This window comes from Hemiscyllium ocellatum, unplaced genomic scaffold (assembly GCF_020745735.1).
Source record: "Hemiscyllium ocellatum isolate sHemOce1 unplaced genomic scaffold, sHemOce1.pat.X.cur. scaffold_1283_pat_ctg1, whole genome shotgun sequence".
Taxonomy (NCBI): domain Eukaryota; kingdom Metazoa; phylum Chordata; class Chondrichthyes; order Orectolobiformes; family Hemiscylliidae; genus Hemiscyllium; species Hemiscyllium ocellatum.
In genome coordinates, this window is record NW_026867728.1 from 4,189 (window position 1) to 24,578 (window position 20,390).

Genomic DNA, 20,390 nt, shown 5'->3' on the forward strand with positions numbered 1-20,390 from the left:
TTTTAATGCAAAGGGAGATAGATTTTAAAAGAGATCTTACTGAATGATGGAGCAGGCTCGAGGGGCCAGATAGGTAGCATCTGCGGTGCAGGAGAATTGACGTTTCGAGTATAAGCCCTTCATCAGGAAGGATCTTTCTTCCTAATGGAAGGCTTCTCGAAATGACGACTCTCCTGCATCTCAGATGCTGCCTGACCAGCTGTGCTTTTCCAGCTCCACACTCTTCGACTCTAATCTCCAGCATCCGCAGTCCTCACATTCTCCTCAAGGGGTCAGATAGCCCTCTCCTGCTCCTATTTCTGATGTTCTTGTGTCTTCTTGGATTTCGGCAAAACTTTTGACCAGGTTCCACATGGGAGAACGATAGCAAAGGTGAGAGCTCATGGGATCCAAGGTAATTTGGGGTAAATTGGATGCATAATTTTCTGACTGGCAGGAAACAGAGGGTGATGGTCGAGGGGCATTTTTGTGACTGGAAGTGTGTGTCCTGGAGGATCCCACAGGGGTCACTGTTGGGGCCCTTGCTATTTGTGGTTTGTCATAAATGATTTAGACTTGAATGAAGAAGGGTTGATTAATATGGTCCCAGATGATAAACAAATAGTTGGGGTAATAAATATTGAGGAGGATAGCCTTAGACAACAAGAGGATCTATACGGGCTGGTCAGATAGACTGATCAGTAGCAAACAGTATTCAACATGGATAAGGGTGAGGTGATACACTTGGGCAGGACAGAAAAAAGCAAAGTAAGACATAATGAGCAATAGGACTTAATACAGAGCAGTGAGGTTATGCTGGAACTGTATGAAAAATTGGTTAGGTCACAGCTAGAGAATTATGTGAAGTTCAGGAATCCACATTATGGGAGGGATCTGGAGAGGGTAAAGAGCAGATTTGCCAGGATGTTCCCTGGGCTAGAGAGTTTCAATTCTGAAGAGAATTTGGATAGATTGTTTTCTCCAGAGAGGAGGAGATTGAGAGGAGATCAGTGACCATGGGGCATTAATTTAAGGTACGGGGCAGGGCGATTGTTTTTATTCAATCATGAAACATGCATGTCACTGGCTGGCCAGCATTCATTGCCCATCCCTTGTTGATCTCTTGAGAAGATGGCGATGAGATGCCTTCTTAAACCGTTACAGTCCACGTGCTGGAGGTTGACCCATAATGCCTTTAGGGAGTGAATTCCAGGATTGTGACCGAACACGAGTGAAAGAGTGATGATATATTTCCAAGCCAGGATGGTGAGTGCCTTGGAGGGAATTTGCAGGTGGTGGTGTTCCCATTGATCTGCTGCCACTGAATGTTTAGCTGGATGCGGTCGTGGGTTGGGAAGGTGATGTCTCAGGATCTTTGATGAATGTTAGAGGTTTATCGGAGATGTGAGGGAAACCTTTTCACTCAGAGGATGGCGGCAATCTGGAAGTCATTGCTTTTAAGGGTGACACAGACATGAAACCCTCATAATGTTTAAGACCTGTTTAGGTGTGCACTTGCAATTTCGATGTATAAGGCATTGGGCAACTGCTCGATAATAGAATTGGAAAGGGTAGATGGTTGGTTTTGACCAGCATGGACTCAATGGGCCAAAGAGCCTTTTACTGTGCTCTACATCTCTATTACTCTATGATTAAGACCATTAGGGGTCTTGTGGTACAGTGGTAATGTCCCTCCTTCAAAGCCAGGAGGTCTCCGTGAAGTCCCACTTGATCCAGAGGTGTGTAATAATATCTCTAATCAAGGTGTTTGAAAAATATCTCCAGGAAAGTATTATTCACTTGAAATACCTGGCAATAGGCATCAAAGTGCCACATCTTAGCATGGTGAGGGGATGGTAAGTGGGTTGTGGAAGGGGGAGCATAAAAGGTATGCCTTAGCAAGAGGCACACTTTGAATTTAACTCCCAATAAGTTCCCTCATGTAAACTGTGATCCCCAATATCTCTGAGACACTGTGAACCGTGATTCTTTAAAATCATGGACCGACTGGATGTACATTGTGGAGGAGCAGGATGTGTTTCCCTCTGCAATGGAGGGGATTGGCTCAGAGTGCTGGGTGCAGGGTTTGTAACCTGACCCATGGGACTGTGGGAAAATTGGAAACCCTAGGATAGGGTTGGGAATCATGGAGCTGAAATGATTGAATGAAACGCCCGAAACGTTGATTCTCCTGCTCCTTGGATGCTGCCTGACCTGCTGCGCTTTTCCAGCAACACATTTTCAGCTCTGATCTCCAGCATCTGCAGTCCTCACTTTCTCCTTGGGAATCATGGAATCAGGAAACCCATGGGAAGGCATCTGAGACTTCCCGAGATGGAGAAAGTGGAAAGATCGTTTATGCTCTTCTTTTCTTGAGAACTTCAATCAAATCATCCCACACCTTCCAGTGTAACAGGATACAAACATAATTTGTGATCCCACACCTTGTAATTTAACTCTGTGAGACCTGATGTCATCATTCTGCACCACACTCTTTCTCAGGTCAGAATATCCTTCCCAAGGTGTGGTGCCCAGAACTGCTCATGAATTGAAAAAGAAATAAAATTAAAGATTATCCTTCTCACGTTCAAATTCTTCCACGGCATTGGGTCTGTCATCCTCATAAACTCACAGTATTTCCAAATCTGGCTCCTCCATATCCCTTCCTGTAAATGTAAACTCACCATAGTCCCAGAGGGCATCAGGCTTTTCTCTCATTAGAGAGGAAAAGCTGGGCAAACGTGAGGACTGCAGGTTCTGGAGATCAGAGTCTAGATTAGAGTGATGAAGGGCTTTTGCCTGAAATGTCGATTTTCCTGATCCTCGGATGCTGCCTGACCTGCTGTGCTTTTCCAGCACCATTCTATACTACACTCATTAGAGAGAGATGTGTGGTGGTGGTTTCACCGGACTGGAATAGTAACATCACTGGGGTCTAATTTTCAATCTCCAAGACTGTGAGAATTCCTGTCTAAACCTCTCCAACTCTCCTTCCCCCTCTTAAGTCACTCCTTAAGACATGCGTGTTGGAACACCACCTGTCCAAATAACTCGGAATATGGTTTGATGTCTGATTCTCCTGCAGTTCATTGAACATTTTCCAATGGTAAAGCTGTGATGTGAATCCATGATTCTGTATGATTCTTTGATTCTCGAGTCAGAAAGCGAATGCAGTAAGGCAGTTTCAGAGTGAATCCTGTTTGTATTACAGCTCAGCCTGACTCCTGTACCTATGCCAGCATCGTGTTTGACAGCAACAGAAAAGGTAACCAGCTACATACTTTTTTTCCCACATCGTGGTATTTCTAAACATTTAAAATACATCCTCCTCACTAACAGACTATTCTCTTTCATTTCAAGGTGGCAAGACTCTCCGGGTTGCTGATTCAGAAGAGAGTGAGTCAGGTTTGTCCTTTCCGAATCCTAATCCTAATTCTTTCTCCTATCCCAATCCCTGAAGCCCATTCTCCGATGTGTGGGACAGTGCTAGTTGGGCCTGGGTGATCCATTTCCTTGTTATTTGAGACCCCAACTTTGGGTGGCGCTATTATGGAGATTTGATCACATGACCTTAAAGCCCCATTCCCTCACCAGGATGCTGTTGTCATTGGCCCGTCGGTCTGTTCATCTTCATTAGGATGTTCCTTTACTCCACCAATCAGAAAGCAAACAGTCTCTCCACGATCCCATTGGATGACACTTGACTGTCTCTCAAAAAGCTTGTCTCTCCCAATGTATTTGTGAACGTCATAAAGAGAATGAGGGGGAAATGTACAACTGATGGAGTAAATATTTCCCTTTCCTGTAACTACTCTGATAGTGATGGGACTGATATTTGGGTAAATATGCCCCTTTCCTGTATTTACTTTTAAACTGAATTTATAATTATCATCAGCTCTGATTTCTGTCTCTTTCTAGCGGATGTAACCTATGCAGCTGTGGTGAAGACTCATTAGGAGCGAATAAGAACTGAACCTGTGTAACTGAGGTTGCATTGTTTCTCAGATCAAATTCAAGGAATGTCATGGAACTTACCAGCTCAGAAACTTGGCATTATTATTCTTCAAAAGTGTTTTTTAATTTTAAAAAAAAAATTGTACCTTTTTTTCTTAGTGTATTTTTAAGTGTTTATGGGATACTGCACACTTTTGAAAGCAAGTAACCTGACACTCATTGTAAGTGTTGTTTACACAGCTGCTGGGTCAGACAGCAGCAGAAGAAGGTGCAGACGAACTGGAGACATGGACAAGTGGCGATTCAGCCAGAAACAACTATGTGATTGGTTCCCAGATAATTGAACAATTTGTGGATATGAACATGACAGGGAGAAGCCATCCGACCTCCACTTTCTGAGGAACTGTTCATCATCTGTAGCACAGTGGCACAGTAGGCGGCACGGTGGCACAGTGGTTAGCACTGCTGCCTCACAGCGCCAGAGACTCGGGTTCAATTCCCGACTCAGGCGACAGACTGTGTGGAGTTTGCACGTTCTCCCCGTGTCTGCGTGGGTTTCCTTCGGGTACTCCGGTTTCCTCCCACAGTCCAAAAGATGTGCGGGTCAGGTGAATTGGCCATGCTAAATTGCCCGTAGTGTTAGATAAGGGGTAAATGTAGGGGAATGGGTGGGTTGCGCTTCGGCGGGTCGGTGTGGACTTGTTGGGCCGAAGGGCCTGTTTCCACACTGTAAGTAATCTAATCTAATCTAATCAGCTCTGTTCCCGGCAGGAAAAGCTACTTTAAATCTGAGGATAACCAGCTGATTGTCTTTTCCTTCAGCAGTTGCAGTAAGTTCTGACCTTTAATGAGTAAGTCAGACCTTTTATAAGCCACACACTGTATCTCTAGTAAACCAGTGACAGCATCTGGAGAAGCAGCATTCTGATCAGCACAAGAATCATCTCAGCGGATCCTGCAAACAGGGATTGGCGAAACTGTTTTCTGTGTGTTCCTTCCACTTTAGTTTCTGTCTGTGTGTCTGTGTCTGTGTGTGCACACACACGCGTGTGTGTGTGTGCACGCGCGTGTGTGTGTTTCTGTGTGTGTACAATATGTGCTTGCTTTTAAGGGGACTTGGTTCATGAGCATCTTAGAGTTTTAACTCATGTTGTTATAGCTCAATGGTCCATCATTTTTCTGTGGAATTAGAGTCTATTTATGTGTGATAAATAGTAATCCTTGTGAAATCCAGAAACCTAGTCTGTGCCTTCTGTCATCTTTAGTCTAAAACTCAGGAGAATGTTATGGACTTCTATAAAAACTAACTTTTGTGACAACTCAGGGAATAATGCAACTTGATTTTAAACATGCTACCTCAGTGAGGCAGAACAGTATCCATCCATATGTAATAGACCTCACTTGGAATATTGTGTCCAGTTCTGGTCGCCCTGCTATAGTAAAGATACAGAGAGTTGGGAGAGGGTGCAAAGGAGGTTTACCAGGATGCTGCCTGGACTGGAGAGCTGGCCTTATGAAGAAAGATTGAATAAATTCGGACTTTTCTCTCTGGAGAGGAGGAAGAAGATGAGACCTGATCAAGGTGTACAGAATAATGAGAGGAATAGATAGAGGCAATAGCCAGAGAATTTTCCCCTGGGCAGGATTGACTGGTACGAGGGGTCATAGTTTGAAGATATTAGGAGGAAGGTATAAAGGAGACGTCAGAGGCAGGTTCTTTATGCAGAGAGTTGTGAATGTATGGAATGCATTGCCAGCTGTGATGGTGGAAGCAGAGTCATTGGGGACTTGCCTTAAAGGGTCAGTTTCAAGTACCCTACCACACAGAGTGCACAACAGGGGGGTAACCACAGGATGTCTACACTGGTCTAAACTACTTAACTGAACAAAGAATTCTCAAGTGCTTGTATTAATAGGTGAGCTTAAATATTTTACAAATAAAAACAAACAAACTATCCCAACCACTGAAAGCGGCAATGAATTGATAAGTGCATCCTGGATTATTTGATGTGATGAAATAGCTCTTGCTTGTGGTCCGTGGTTACCCTGGGGAGAGATCTGTTGTTATCCTTGTTTAATAGCTGAACTGTTTTGACACAATACAATGGATATGCTCAGGATGTAGATGACCTCCCCCTCCTCCACTTTTTTTTTAAACAAAAACAGAACATGGTAATGTGAATCCCAGGTGGAATGTTAGATTGGGGTTAGAGGCCTATTAGGCTCCAACCTTGGTTTCTAGCGGTAGAGGTTAGGACTGTTTAAATGACCTGACCATGATGTGGTTAGGAGAAAAACAAAATCTGAGACAAGGTGGTCATGAAGACCAATGTTTCAAAGACGAGTGAATGTGTCGGGGCTTGCAAGAGATCAATCATTGAAATATAAACGAAAGTGAAGCTGGCCTGACTGACAGAGACCAGTTTAAATGTGGGTCATAGAGATGAAGGTGAGGGTACCATGAAGAATCTGACTTGGAGATTCTATCCAATGAGCAGAAAATTGAAGAATTATAACTTGGTTAAATTCCTCAGCGTGCAGAGGAATAAAGCTGGAAGAGGTGTGAGCTGCATGAGAGTTTTGATCACCAGAAACAGTTGCACCTTCCCTTGAGTGGCTATCAGGAGTTGTTTCATCACTTGGATCATTGAATCAGTGCATTTGTCAAAGAGACACCAAACAGAGAGTCTGAATCCTCTGTCTCTGGGGTGTCTGTATCAAATCCTCCCTGTTCTCCTGTTGGTGTGCTATCCGTCCCCCTATTGGAGAAAGATGGAATTGCCACCTGGAAGTTTGCATTAGTTTTGTTTAATCTGTAATTCTCTGGGTTCCCAGACATGGGCCTTGCCATGCCCCCTATTGGAGACATCTGGAATTACCGTCTGGGAGTCTGAGCTCGCCTGCTCTGGGTGTCCCTGTTGGTATACTGTCACTCCCCCTTTTGGAGTCATCAGGAACTGCTGCCTGACAGTCTGAGTGAGTCTGTTCTGAGTGAGTCTTCTGTCCATGGTGTGGGGATACCGTTAAGTATCTGAGTTGGGTGGTATCTCCTCACCATGAGGACAAATGGAAGCACTGTCTCCTAGGTTTTGTTATTCTGTTGCACATTCAGTCTGCGGTTCATTCTGCCTGTGATCCCACTGGATTGGGGGTGGTAAGTGATGTGGAATTCCTGTTTGATACCAAACATGGTCATCACATTTTGCATTACTTGGCTGGTGAAATGGGGTTCCCTGATCTGACTCGATACTGCAGGGTAAACCCCACCTCGTGAACACCTGTTGTGTGAGGATCTGGCCTGTTGTTCTCACTGTGTTTGCCCCAATGGGAAATGCATCGATCCGTTTTGTAAAAGTGTCGATGATGTCATGGATGTAGGTGTATCTGTTTTCACATGGAGGCAGGGCACCTATAGAGTCAACTTGGAGGTTTGTCCAGGGCCCTTCCACTGGACGTGTGTGCCAACACAGTTCTTCAAGTGTTCTGTCACAGCCTCGATTCCCTGGTGCCCATGCCATCATGGAATTAGTAAATAATGTGGTTCCTGTCCTGAGTCAGGACTACATATACTCCTGCCTTTTCGACTAACCCATCATGTACTTGCAGGGAATCTTTCCACATAGCTTAGGCATCTGGATAAATCCCTGCCACAATCTGTTTTAACGGGTCATCACGATGTTGCTCTTGTCGAAGGTCTTCTACGTTAGTCTGACTTACAGTAACTGCATTGGCCTGCTCACCTATAGGTAACTGCCACAATTTTCCAACATGAGCAACATTTTATGGAGAATTCACCTGCTCTGTAGTTACCTTCTGGGATGTCTTGTGGTGGTGTTTAACTTTAATTATACTGTATTGCCTTCCACGGGCAGACTGCAGTCCATACTGTAATAAAGGAGGCTGTTGGTAGTGATTTCCCATTGGGAGAAATTAAACCTTTGCTTCCCAGAGTGGTAAGAATTCAGTGAGGTTGTTGCACACACACATACTGTTGGAAAATATATCTGTGGGTGGAGGAACAGGTTGGAGTGGCTAACTACATAAGCCACAGCTGTTAGTTCCACAGCCTGGGCACTGAGTTGGCTAATTGAAACAATAGCTGTCCCTGAGTGTTGGTCATGTGTATCCCACAGCCGGTGATCCACATGCCATCCTGTCCAGTGGAGGCTCCACCTACATAAATTCCGATGGCTGTGTCTGCTTGGTTATTCTCTTGTCTCATCCCTAACCGTTTTCCCAGCTGTTTGGGTCAGAAAAGTGCCAGTGGGGTGTTTTGTGGCTATGATTTGGCAGTCATGTGGGTCTCCTCCATAATTCAGGCCATCAGCTAGGAAGCTAGGCACCTTGGTACGTTTGACCGTGATGTCCCGACTCTGAAGCAGTGGAGTTCATTGTGTGGCTCGAATCTGTCTCACTGAGCCATCTTTGATTGGGCTGTCCAGCAGGAGCTGGTTTGGTGTATGTTCAGTCAGTATGGTCAGTGGGTTTAAACCAATAATGTAGTCAAAGTATTGGCCTGCCCAAAAGACTGTGTGGTGGTGCCATTCCCACATGGAAAGCCCTTGCTCCACGGGCTGTAGGACCCTGGAGACATAAGCCCCTGGCCCTTGCCTACCGTGTCACTCTTGCAGTGGAACAGCAGCTATCGTCTGGTCTGTGGCTGCAGCTTCGAGGGCGTATGGTAAATCAGGGTTGGGAACTAGTCAGGCAGGAGCTGTTGTGAGGGCGTGTTGTAACTCAGTTACTCCTCTGTGTGTTGAGGTGTCCAATTCCAGGCAGCGTCCTTTATCAGTAACTCTGAGACTGGGGCTGCTTTGATGGTGAACCCATCAATGTGGTTTCTGCACTATCCCACTAACCCAAGGAAGGATCAAAGTGCACGACCATCTCGGGGGAGTGGGAGTCGTTCTATGGTCTCTAATCGCTTTTAGTCTATTTCCCTTTTCCTGTGGGTGATTATCATTCACAAGGATGTGACCCTAGGCTGTAGAATTTGTGTCTTTTTCAGATTAATTTTGCAATCCTAGCCTGTGTAACAGATCGAGTAATTCACCTCGGAGCTGAATGTGCTCCTCCTTTGTTTCTGTTTACACAAGTCGGTCGTGTACATATTGTATGAGGCAAAAGTGAGGCCTGCAGATGCTGGAAACTAGAGTTTAGATCAGAGTGGTGCTGGAAAAGCACAGCAGGTCAGGCAGCATCTGAGGAGTAGGAAAATCGACAATTTGGGCAAAAGCCCTTCATCAGGAATATCTCAGCCAGTAGCCTCCTCCAAATAAGGGTACTGGGCACCTCCATGTCGATTGAATTACTCCCTGCTCCCAATTGTCCCGAGGGTGACATTCCATTGTCCCATTCAAGTCCAGCTTCAGGTGTGTATTGCAGGGTCTGTAGCTGTCAGGTTTGTTTGTAAACCGTCTGTGAGCAGCTGTAGCCTGTCTGGATCCTGCAGCGTGTGGATTAGCACAGTCACTTTAGTCAAGGCTGGGTTTGATTTCCCAGCATGCTTTAATCATTGTCCATCTTTTGCAACGCCATGCTAAGTTTGTTATTTACACCATTTATCGCACCCCTCTTTGTTCTTCCTATCATGATGTGTCACTTCACTCTTCCCAGTGTTAACTTTCATTTGGCTGGCCATTTCACCAGCCTATATGCCCCAGAGCCTGTCAGCACTTTCCTCACTCTTCACTGGGTTTTTGAATTTTGTTTCATCTGCAAACATTGGAGTTTGTCCTGTATCCCTGAGTGCAGATCATTCACAAAGATCAAGAAGAGAATTATATCACCAGTGCTGCACACTTCCCTCCCGTCTGAAATAAAACCACAGACCACAGCGCTCTGCTTCCTGGCCCAAAGCCAATTCCCAAACCACACAGCCAGTAACTTTGAACCTCATCTGCTTCAATTTAAAGAAGATATGTACATCGTACTTCACAGCAGGGGCAAGCCCTATGGCCCATCGAGTTTTATCCACAATTCATTAAGACCATAACTGATCTGGTTCTGGCTCAGTTCTGCTCTCCTCCCTTGTCCCCACTACTCTCGATAAGGCCAAAGGCTGGTAGTCAGACAGCATGTGTTAGCACCGAGGCTACAGGGATGAGAGGGATTGGTGGGAGGGGATGGAGTCATTTGTTGACACAAATAGTGAATGAGTTTCATCCTTTGTGTTTTGAATCCACCCAGGATCACAGCTCTCTCCATGATGTCCATCACTCCTCAGGCAGCTGCTCTCACCACACCCTGAGACCCACACAGTGCTATGTGCCATCGTATACACACTCTTGACCTCTCTCTCCATCAGCATCCGTTCACACTGTCTCAAAGCTGTCCACAGCCCCAGGTTCGACATCATTCTCTGGCTCGTTCAACAGATAACATGAAACTTTTTCTCTTCCTTTCAGGCAATAACACAAGCTGCAACAATTCAGAGTTACCCCCACCCCTCTGGAACCTTCCTCCACCCACTGTCCCACTTGTCTCTCCCCATTGTCCTACCTCCACCTCTTGTTGGACATTTACTATCCCTTCTCCGATGCTGAATGTTCTGTACTCAGCAAAGGTCTCAGTTTTAATCACTTTGCACTCCCACCTCACCAGAGCTCCATCTTCTTCAATAACCTGCGATCGAGACAAGGTGGGTCAGTCACAGAAACCCGTCAAATAACAGTCAGGGAGCTGCAGGGACAGTGAAACGACACGGGGACACACCCAGAGAGTGATACCCTTCTCAAGGCTCATCATCTGAGTCGAATCCTGCAAAGCTAACTCCGTGTCTCTCTCCACAGATGCTGTTAGAGCTGCTGAGTTTCTCCAGCTTTGTCTGATTTTATTTTTTGATTTCCAGCATCCACAGGATGTGGTTTCTGGATTACTCAAACGACAGATGTTCTCTTCAGGTTTTTTGTCTCTTACTCATCCGTGCACAATCATGAGAAATGCCACCCCACAATCACTTCGCCAGCCTGGCTGCTGTGAGGAAGGGGGCAGAGTTGGTCAGGCGGTGGTGCCTGGACACACTGACCATTTCCTGCAGAGTGTCAGCTGTATCTCACCCAAGTGTAAACCAACAACATCCCCGGGGTAAAAGCTGAAGGAACTACAAACCCTGGAAATCCGAAACAAAAACAAATAGTTGGAAAAGCTCTGGCAGCATCTGTGGAGAGAAATCAGAGTGAAGGATTCAGGTCCAGTCAGGCCTTGCTCTGTGGTGGAATTGGCAGCACCGTCAGGCTTGTTCAGTCAGAGCAATGCACAGACTCCTTCCCACTGTGGGACCACTGAACTGATGCTTTGACCAAGCTGAAATTCCCGAGGTTAGGCAGTGAATGTGGAATCTCCATCTCCAAATCCAGAATGTGGCGCAATACTCCCCACTCCCACCTCACCGAAGTTCAGACACGACATGATGTGGGATACGAAGCACAAACAAATCAGCCAAGATCTTCCTGAATGTTGGAGCAGGCTTGAGGGGCTGAATGGTTTACCCCTGCCCCAATTTCTTCTGGTCATGTGTTTCATTCGGGGTAGGACCACACAGACTATCCAAAACATTCATGAGAAATGTGATTGGAGCAGGGAGGATATTGGAAGGTAGGAGAGAGTTGAGGTGAGGCAGGAGCAAATATTAGAGGGTGCAGGGAATGAGAAGATGGTGAGAACAGATTCAGTAGTTTTCATATCCTTGCGAGGCACGTGGGTCTCACAGGCAAGGCCAGCGTTTGTTGCCCATCCCTGAACACCCTTGAAGTGAGAGGCTTGCTTGGCCATTTCAGAGGGCAGCAGGTCAGAGTCAGACACATTGCATTCAATCGCTCCAAAAAGGACACACTGAGGTTTGAAATGAGGATTTGAAGTCACCTGTTGTGCCGATAGGGTAAAGGTGGTAGATTTGCTTCCCTGAAGGACATTAATGAAACAGGTTCTATCTTTAAACAACAATCGATGTTAATTCAGATGGTCACCATCACAGAGATGAGTTTATGCTTCCAGATTTAATAATTAAAAGTAAATTCTACAAGTTGCCATGGTGAAAATTGAACCCCTCTCCCCCGAGCATGAACCCGACCCTCAGGTTCCCCACTGGGAGTCATTTGAGATGTGTGACACCCAACTGGACTGTTTTCCTTGACCCATACCAAAGCAGCAGACAGACTGGCCGTGAACAGCTCGAGGCAGCAAGGACCGGGCTGAGCCAATTACTCAGCCAGATGATTCAGGGAATCGGAAATGGTTATTGTCCAAGAATCCATCCAGGGTCAGGGACTGAGGAGATTTCCATCTCCATCGCTCAGATAATAATTTAAAGAGCCTGGTCAGCTCCCTTCATGGAAACCCATTGGTTGTGGGATCGCTTAGGTCCGTCTACCACTTGCTGCTTGTACTGTTTGGTACACAAGTACACCTGTATGGTCACTTCTCCAGACGAACACCTCAGTTTTAGGTGTGGCTGTTGCTGCTTGTGACATGCCCTCCTATACTCTCCAGTGAACCTGAAGTAATCCCCTGGCTAAATGGTAATGGCTGAGTGAGGGAGATGCCGGACTATGAGGTTACAGGTGTGCTGGAGTACAATGTTGCTGCTGCTGATGGCCCACAGTGTCTCATGGATGTGCAGGCAGGAGTTGCTAGATCTGTTTAAAACCTGTCGCATTTAGCATGGTGATAGAGTCACACAACATGTAGGAGAGGACCTTTTGTCAGAAAACACACACAGACACACACACATAGACACACACACACAAACACACACACACACACACACAGACACACACATATACATACACACACACAGACACACACACCCACCCACACACACACACTCCCACACACACACACACACAGAATCACACACACCCACACACACAGACACACATACACACCCACAGACACACGCACACATACCCCCACACACAGACACACACACATACACAGACACACACACACACACCAACATACACACAGACACACGCACGAACCCACATGCAGACACACACACAGACACACACACACAAACTAAGCTCTGGTCTTTGGGGAGGGGGAAACCACTTGAAACAGTTTCAATGGTCCTCTGTTCACAAGACCTGCTGAGATGATCCTTGTGCTGATCAGAATGCTGATCGTTGTTCTTCCTTCTCCAGGTCAGCACCTGGAATAATTTGTTTTGAAAGTCTGTAATAAACAGAAATCAGAGCAGCTCAGAATTATAATTTCAGTTTGAGGGGAATTACCTGAAAGGGGAACATTTACCTCAACAATTGTACATTTATTTTATTAATTGATAGGATGGGTGTATCACGGGCCAGGCCAGCACTTATTGCCCATCCATAGTTGCCCAGAGAGCAACCAAAACCTAACCATACCGCGGTGGGTCTGGAGTTACATGTTGGCAGAAGTGGGTACTGCAGATGTTGGAGATTAGAGTCAAGATGAGAGTGGTGCTGGAAAAGCACAGCAGGTCAGGCAGCATCTGAAAAGCAGGCAAAAGCCTTTCATCAGGAACTCATCAGGAATCACATGGAGGCCGGTCCCTGTAAGGATGGCATTTACTGTCCATAAGGACATTACTGACCCAGACGGGTATTTCCTGACAAGTGGTAATGAGTTTGTAGTCACTATTAGACTCTTAATTCCAGATTGTTTTGTATATAAATTCCACCATTCCCTGTGGAATGATTCAATTCTAGTTCCCCAGAACATTACCTGGTTCTCTGGATTAACCATCCAGCCAATTTGCCATGATGCCCTCACATCCTCTTTTCCCTCATTCTCTTCCTGACCGGGATAAACATACTGGGAGAGACAAACTGTTGACCGACGGTCAAGTACCATCTAATAGGATAGGGGAGAATCTGTTTGCCTTCTGATTGGTGCAGAAAACCAACACCCCAATGAAGATGGGCAGGTTGGCAGACCAATGCTAGAGCACTGGGATGAGGAGGTGGGGCTTGGAAGTCATGGGATCAACCCCCAGTGATCTGACTGAACAGCATTAGAGATGCCAGGAACAAGGAACTATATCACACAGCCCCAACTGGTTCTATCCAATACATGGGAGAGTGGGATCCTGGAGCCTGGGAGCAGGTGGAGTGTCAGAGAAAAAGGGAGAGGAAATTAGAACTGGTGTTGAAATGAAAGACTGATTCACTCACGTCTGAATAAGCAACTCAGAGAGTCTTGCTGTTTGAACTGAAGGAGAATTGTTGTTATTGAGGAGGATTACTTTTAAACATTTAGATTCATCACAAAATGGAATAGTATATAAAATATGCTGAAGAACAATTATCGTCACTTACCATTTTCTGCTCCTGTGCCTTCCCTTTCCAGCCTGTTCAGTGTGAGGAGAAATACAGTTACCCCAACATCCTTCCCTTCAGTATGAGGGTAATTACTATGAGAGGAGCATTTACCCCAACATCCTTCCCTTCGGTGTGAGAGTAATTACTGGGAGGAGAGCATTTGCTCCAACATCCTTCCCTGCAGTGTGGTGGTGATTACTGTGAGGGGAGTATTTACCCCAACGTCCTTCCCTTCAGTGTGAGGGTAATTACTCTGAGGGGAGCATTTACCCCATCATCAACCCCTTTCACTCTGAGGGTAATTATAGAAAAGAGGAACATTAAATGCAATGTTCTGGGACAAAATTAACTGGTACTTAGGGTCACAGAGTCATACAGCACAGAAACAGACCCTTTAGCCTAACATGGAGAAAGTGAGGACTGCAGATGCTGGAGATCAGAGCTAAATAATGTGTTGCTGCGCTTTTCCAGCAACACATTTTTCAGCTTGAGCCTAACATGTCCATTCCAGTAAGTTTTCCCCAACTGAACCAGTCCCATTTTCCTGTGTTTGACCCATATCTCTCTCACCCTCTCCGAACCATGTACCGGTCCAAAATGTCTTTTAATTTGGTGGCTGTGAGGTGGGTCTTTCATCAGAGTGAACCCACTGGTGCGTCAATAGTGAGTGAATCCACTCCAACACTCTGAGCAAGTGAATGGTCTCTCCCCATTATGAACATGTTGGTGTGCAGTGAGGTGAGATGATTGCCTGAACCCTGTCCCACAGTGAGACCACCAGAGCAGTCTCTCCCCAGTGCGAACGTGGTGATGGATCATCCGATGGTGAATACATTTATTGCTTTTCCCACAGTCTGAACTTTTAAAAGCTTCTTAATGTAGTGAATGTGCTGGTGTCTCAGCAGCTGGGATGATTGAGTGTATCCCTTGCCATACTCTGTGTGGGTGAACGGCCTCTCCCCAGTGTGAACTCACTGATGTACAGTCAGCTGGGATGATCGCCTGAACCCAGTTCCACAGTGAGAACACTTGAATGGTCTCCTGAATCATCCCCATCAGTGAACACACATTAATGGGACATCAGTTCTCCAGGAGGTTTACAGCATTGCCTCCATCCTGAATATTTATAAGGTCTCTCCCCGTGTGAACTCTCCGGTGCCTCCAGACAGACATATACAAAATGTTGAATAAAGTCTTCAGTGCTTGATGTGATGTAGATTTAATGAGTGATTTGTGTGAATGAGAGGGTTTTTATATGGTGAAGCCGACAACAGATACTTTGAGTTTTATTTTATTTCATCTCAGCGTGGCTCTTGAAGGCCAGTTGTGATGGAGCTGAGTGAGTTGTTCAGGAAGAAGACCATACGACACAGGAACTGAAGTGGGCTATTCATCCCATCAGGGTCTCGCAGGTACAGTGCTGCTGTGACTGAGGGGTTGGGAGGATATGAAATGGGAACCATTCACAAACAGGAAACTCCGAACAGACATGTGGCTGTCACTCCTTTTACCAGGATACGAATATCGATGTCCTTCCCCTGTGGAAGCAAATGCTTTCCTTTTTGTCTGAGAGAAAAGATGTCAGATGTTGGTGTGACTGTGTGTGTTCCAAAGTATTCACTAACCAGATTAGACCATCCTGGAGCATGTGCTGACTCTGTGTCCCCCACCTGCAGAAGGTGCTGGGCTGGGTTTCACCAGCAATTTCTGTTTTTGTTTCTGATTTCCAGCATCCACCGCTCTTTGTCATTTTTCGATTCCCTGCGGCGAGTGTTTGTATTTCAGACTGGAGGGACGTGTGCTGAAACAAGGCTCTTTTTGAGCTGTGTGTATGACCTGGACTCAAGTGGACAGGACAGAATTTCAGTACTTGCAGGAAATATGAAGATCCAAAGTGTAGTGTAATGGACCAGATCAAACCACCTCAAAACATATCAAGGAGATAGCTTTGATCCTAACTTTTTTCTTGTTTAAATGCAAGTTCAAGGCATTGCACTCGAGATGTGATTCCATTGGTCAAACTATTCACCTTTAAACAAAACTCAATTTATTCTGACACCACAATTTAAATACAAATGAGAAAAAGAATTGGCATTACTTTACCTTTCATAAAATACTTAACAAAATAATATATTATTTAACAACTGCTCATCAACTGCTCCAATACAGCAGCATCACATAAGCACACACTTGGCAAAGGTAACGTCAACAAAGCAGACCTCCTACACTTGCAGAGATGAGATTGGAGCAGGTGGGATATTGGTTACGAGGGGAGGGTCAAAGGGAAATAAGGGTAGAGAGAGTGAAGTGAAGCAGGGCCAGGTGTTAGAGGGTGCAGGGACTGAGCAGAGAGTGAGAACAGATAAGGTAGATTTTTAAAATTCAATCAAGGCATGTGGGTCTCGCTGGCAAGGCCAGTATTTGTTCCCCATCCCTAACTGTCCTTGAACTGAGAGGCTTGCTTGGCCATTTCAGAGACAAGGACAGAGTCAGACACATTGCATTCAATCTGTCCTCAAAGGTCACACTGAAGTTTGAAGTGGGATCTGAAGTCACCTGGAGGGCAGATGAGGGAAAGATGGTGGATTTGTTTCCCTGAAGGACATTAGTGAAACAGGGTTTTTTTTGAGCAAGAAATGATGATAATTCAGATGGCCACCATCAGGAAGAACAAGGCTTCAATCCCAGATTTATTAATTAAATTCCACATCTTGCCATGGTGAGGATTGAACCCCATTTCCCCAGAGCATAAACCTGATCTTCAGGGTCCCCTCAACAGCCCAGCTATGGGAGTCATTTGGGATGTGTGACTGGACTCTTTTCCTTGATCCATACAGACCGGCCATAAACAGTTCGAAACAGCAAGGAACGGGCCTGACGATTCAGAAAATCAGAAATGGTTATTGTTCAAGAATCCATCTAGAGCCAGTGACTGAGGAAAGGAGTTTTAATCTTCATTGCTCAGATAATAATCTAAAGAAACCAATCAGATCCCTTTCTGGAATGTTATGAAACAGGGATAACAAGCCAAACCAAACCCACCTCACTATCACTGGATACACAACACAATGAAAAGAAAACAGTCAATGATCCTCAAAATTCCTGAATGATTCTGACTGAGACATAACAAAGAACACATCTTGGACACCAAGTCTACAATTTTAATGAAAATTAACAATTCATTCTGAAGAACAAAACTGAGCACAGATAAACTAAAAGGCAATAGCATGTTTTGAGTCAATTTGTAGTTCAGGTTGAGGTTCTGGATGTAGATTTGTTATCTGAGCAAACCAATACCCAAACTATAAGGTAATCTAATTAATATCTACCACCTAAGCCCAATCTTCATTGATTATAAACATCCAATCAGACATCTGTCACAAATATGTGTGCGCACATACACACACATGCGGAGTTAAGATAAATGAGAAAAATAAAAGAATTGTGATTTTCCAGTTTGATGACCATTTTACTGATAAACGTCAGGCCTTCATGAAATCCTTGGATGATGAGTTCTCTTACAGGAACATTGGTGTACGTCTTGCTTGAATTCCAGAGTCACTGGTCAATACAGACCGCTTCTGCAGATAGAGCTATAGATTCATGGAGTCCTAAAGCACGGGGACAGGACCTTTGCCCCAAAATGGTCCATGCCCACCAAAATGTCTGTCCACACTCACCCCATTTCCCCTCACTTGGCCCATATCCTTCTAACCCTTTCCTGGACACGTATTTACCCAAATGCCTTTTAAATGTTGATAATGTATCCAGCTCAACTACTTCCGCTGGCAATTCATTGCAGATAACACTAAGATTGGTGGAGTAGCAAATAGTGAAAGGGACTGTCAGAGAATTCAGCAGAATATAAATAAATTTGAGAGTTGAGCAGAGAAATGGCAGGTGGAGTTTAATCGACGCAAATGTGAGGTGATGCATTTTGGAAGATCCAATTCAAGAGCAAACATTATGGTAAATGGACAAGCCCTGCTGAAAATTAATGCACAGAGAGATCTGGGTGTTCAGATCCATTGATCCCTGAAGGTTACAATGCAGTTCGATAGAGTGCTCGAGAAGGTATACAGCATGGTTTCCTTTATCAGGCGGGGTATTGAGTACAGGAGTTGGTAGGTCATGTTATGGTTGTATAAGATTTTGGTTCCGCCATGTTTGAAATCTTATGTACCCATCTGGTCACCACGTAACCAAAAGGATGTGGATGCTTTGGAGAGGGTGCAAATGAGGTTCACCAGGATATTGTCTGGTATAATGGGATGCTGGCTATGAAAAGAGGTTGCGCCGATTAGGATTATTTTCGTTAGGAAGACAGAGGTTGAGGGGCACCTGATTGAGGTCTACAAAATCATGAGAGGTAAGACAGGGTGGATAGCAAGAAGCTTTTTCCCGGAGTGGGGTCTCAGTTACGAGGGGTCATGAGTTCAAAGTGACAGGGGAAAGGTTTTTTTGTTGGAAATTGATGAGACTCACAGTTGGTGTGTTCCTCCCAGATGCCAGGGTCCATGATGTCTTGGATCGTATCTTTGGGGTCCTGAAGGGAGAGGGTGACCAGCCGCAAGTCGTGGTCCATGTAGGTACCGACAACATAGGTAGAAAGAGAGATAGGGATGTAAGGCAGGATTTCAGGGAGCTAGGGTGGAAGCTGAGAGCTAGAACAAACAGAGTTGTTATCTCTGGTTTGTTTCCCGTGCCACATGATAGCGAGGCAAGGAATACAGAGAGATATCAGTTGAACATAGATGGTGTAGGAGGGAGGGTTTCAGGTACTTGGACAATTGGGGCTCATTCTGGGGAAGGTGCGACTTGCACAAACAGGATGGTCTTCACTTGAACCAGAGGGGTACTAATATCCCAGGTGGAAAATTTGCTGGTGCTAATCGGGTGGGTTTAAACAGAGGGATGGGAACCTGAGGTGTAGTTCCAGTAGACAGGAGGATGAGAGTAGGGAGGACAGGGACAGGATTTCATGGTCACAGGAGTGTGCTGGCAGACATCAAGCTGGTTTGAAGTGTGTCTACTTCAATGCCAGGAGTATGCGGAATACAGTAGGTGAGCTTGCAGCATTGATGAGTACCTGGGATTTCGATGTTGTGGCCCTTTTGGATACATGGATAGACCAGGGTGAGGAATGGATATTGCAGGTTTTCAGGATTCAGATCATTCATTAAGAACAGGCAAGGCGGTAAAAGAGGGGGAGGTGTAGCCTTGTTCATCAAGGAAAGTATAATGGTAGCTGAAAGAACTTTTGACACCATACTACTCCTGAGGTAGTTTGGGCTGAGGTTAGAAACAGGAGAGGAGAGGTCACACTGCTGGGAGTTTTTTTTATAGGCCTCTGCAGAGATCCAGGGAGGTGGAGGAGAGGATTGGCAAAATGATTCTGAGTAGGAGTGAAAGGAACAGGATGATCATTATGGGGACTTTAATTTCCCCAACATTGACTGGAAATGCTATAACTCTAGTACTTCGGTTGGATCAGCTTTTGTCCAATGTGTACAGCAGGGTTTCCTGACACAGTATGTCGAGGGGCCGACAAGAGGGGAGGCCACACTGGATCTGGTGCTTGGTAATGAACCAGGCCAGGTGTTTGATTTAGTTGTAAGTGAGCACTTTGGAGAGAGTGACCATAATTCAGTTATGCTTAGTTTAACGATGGAAAGGGATAGGTACATGCCACAAGTCAAGGGGCAAGGGCAATAAGAACACGATTAGTCAAGAATTAGGATGCAGAGAATGGGTTATCAAAATGCAGGGGATGGGGACAATGGAAATATGGAACTGGTTTAAGGATCAGATATTGCGTGTCCTTGATAGGTATGTCCCTGTCAGGCAGGGAGGAAGTTGTAAGGTAAGGGAACCGTGGTTTACTGCGGAAATTGCATCTCTTGTTAAGTGTAAAAAGGAAGTTTATATGTTGATGAGACAAGATGGTTCAGATGAAGCGATGGTGAGATTAGCTAGGAAGGATTCAAAGAGAATTAAGAAGAGCAAAGAGGGGACATGAGCAGTTTTTAGCAGGTAGAATAAAGGAAAACCCTAAATCTTTCTATAGATGTGTGAGGAATAAAAGGATGACTAGGGTAGGAATAGGACCAGTCAAAGACAGAAGTGGGAAGTTGAGTGTGGACACTGTGAAGATCA

At 45.3% G+C, this 20,390-nt stretch overlaps 1 long non-coding RNA gene across 1 annotated transcript; it reads left to right on the forward strand.

The window, feature by feature from the left end:
- Positions 1 to 3,186: 3,186 nt before the first annotated feature.
- On the forward strand, positions 3,187 to 5,113 carry LOC132809485 (uncharacterized). The gene is made up of 3 exons (XR_009642353.1): positions 3,187 to 3,244; positions 3,340 to 3,384; positions 3,898 to 5,113. It is a non-coding gene; the product is annotated as an uncharacterized LOC132809485 (long non-coding RNA).
- Positions 5,114 to 20,390: the final 15,277 nt, after the last annotated feature.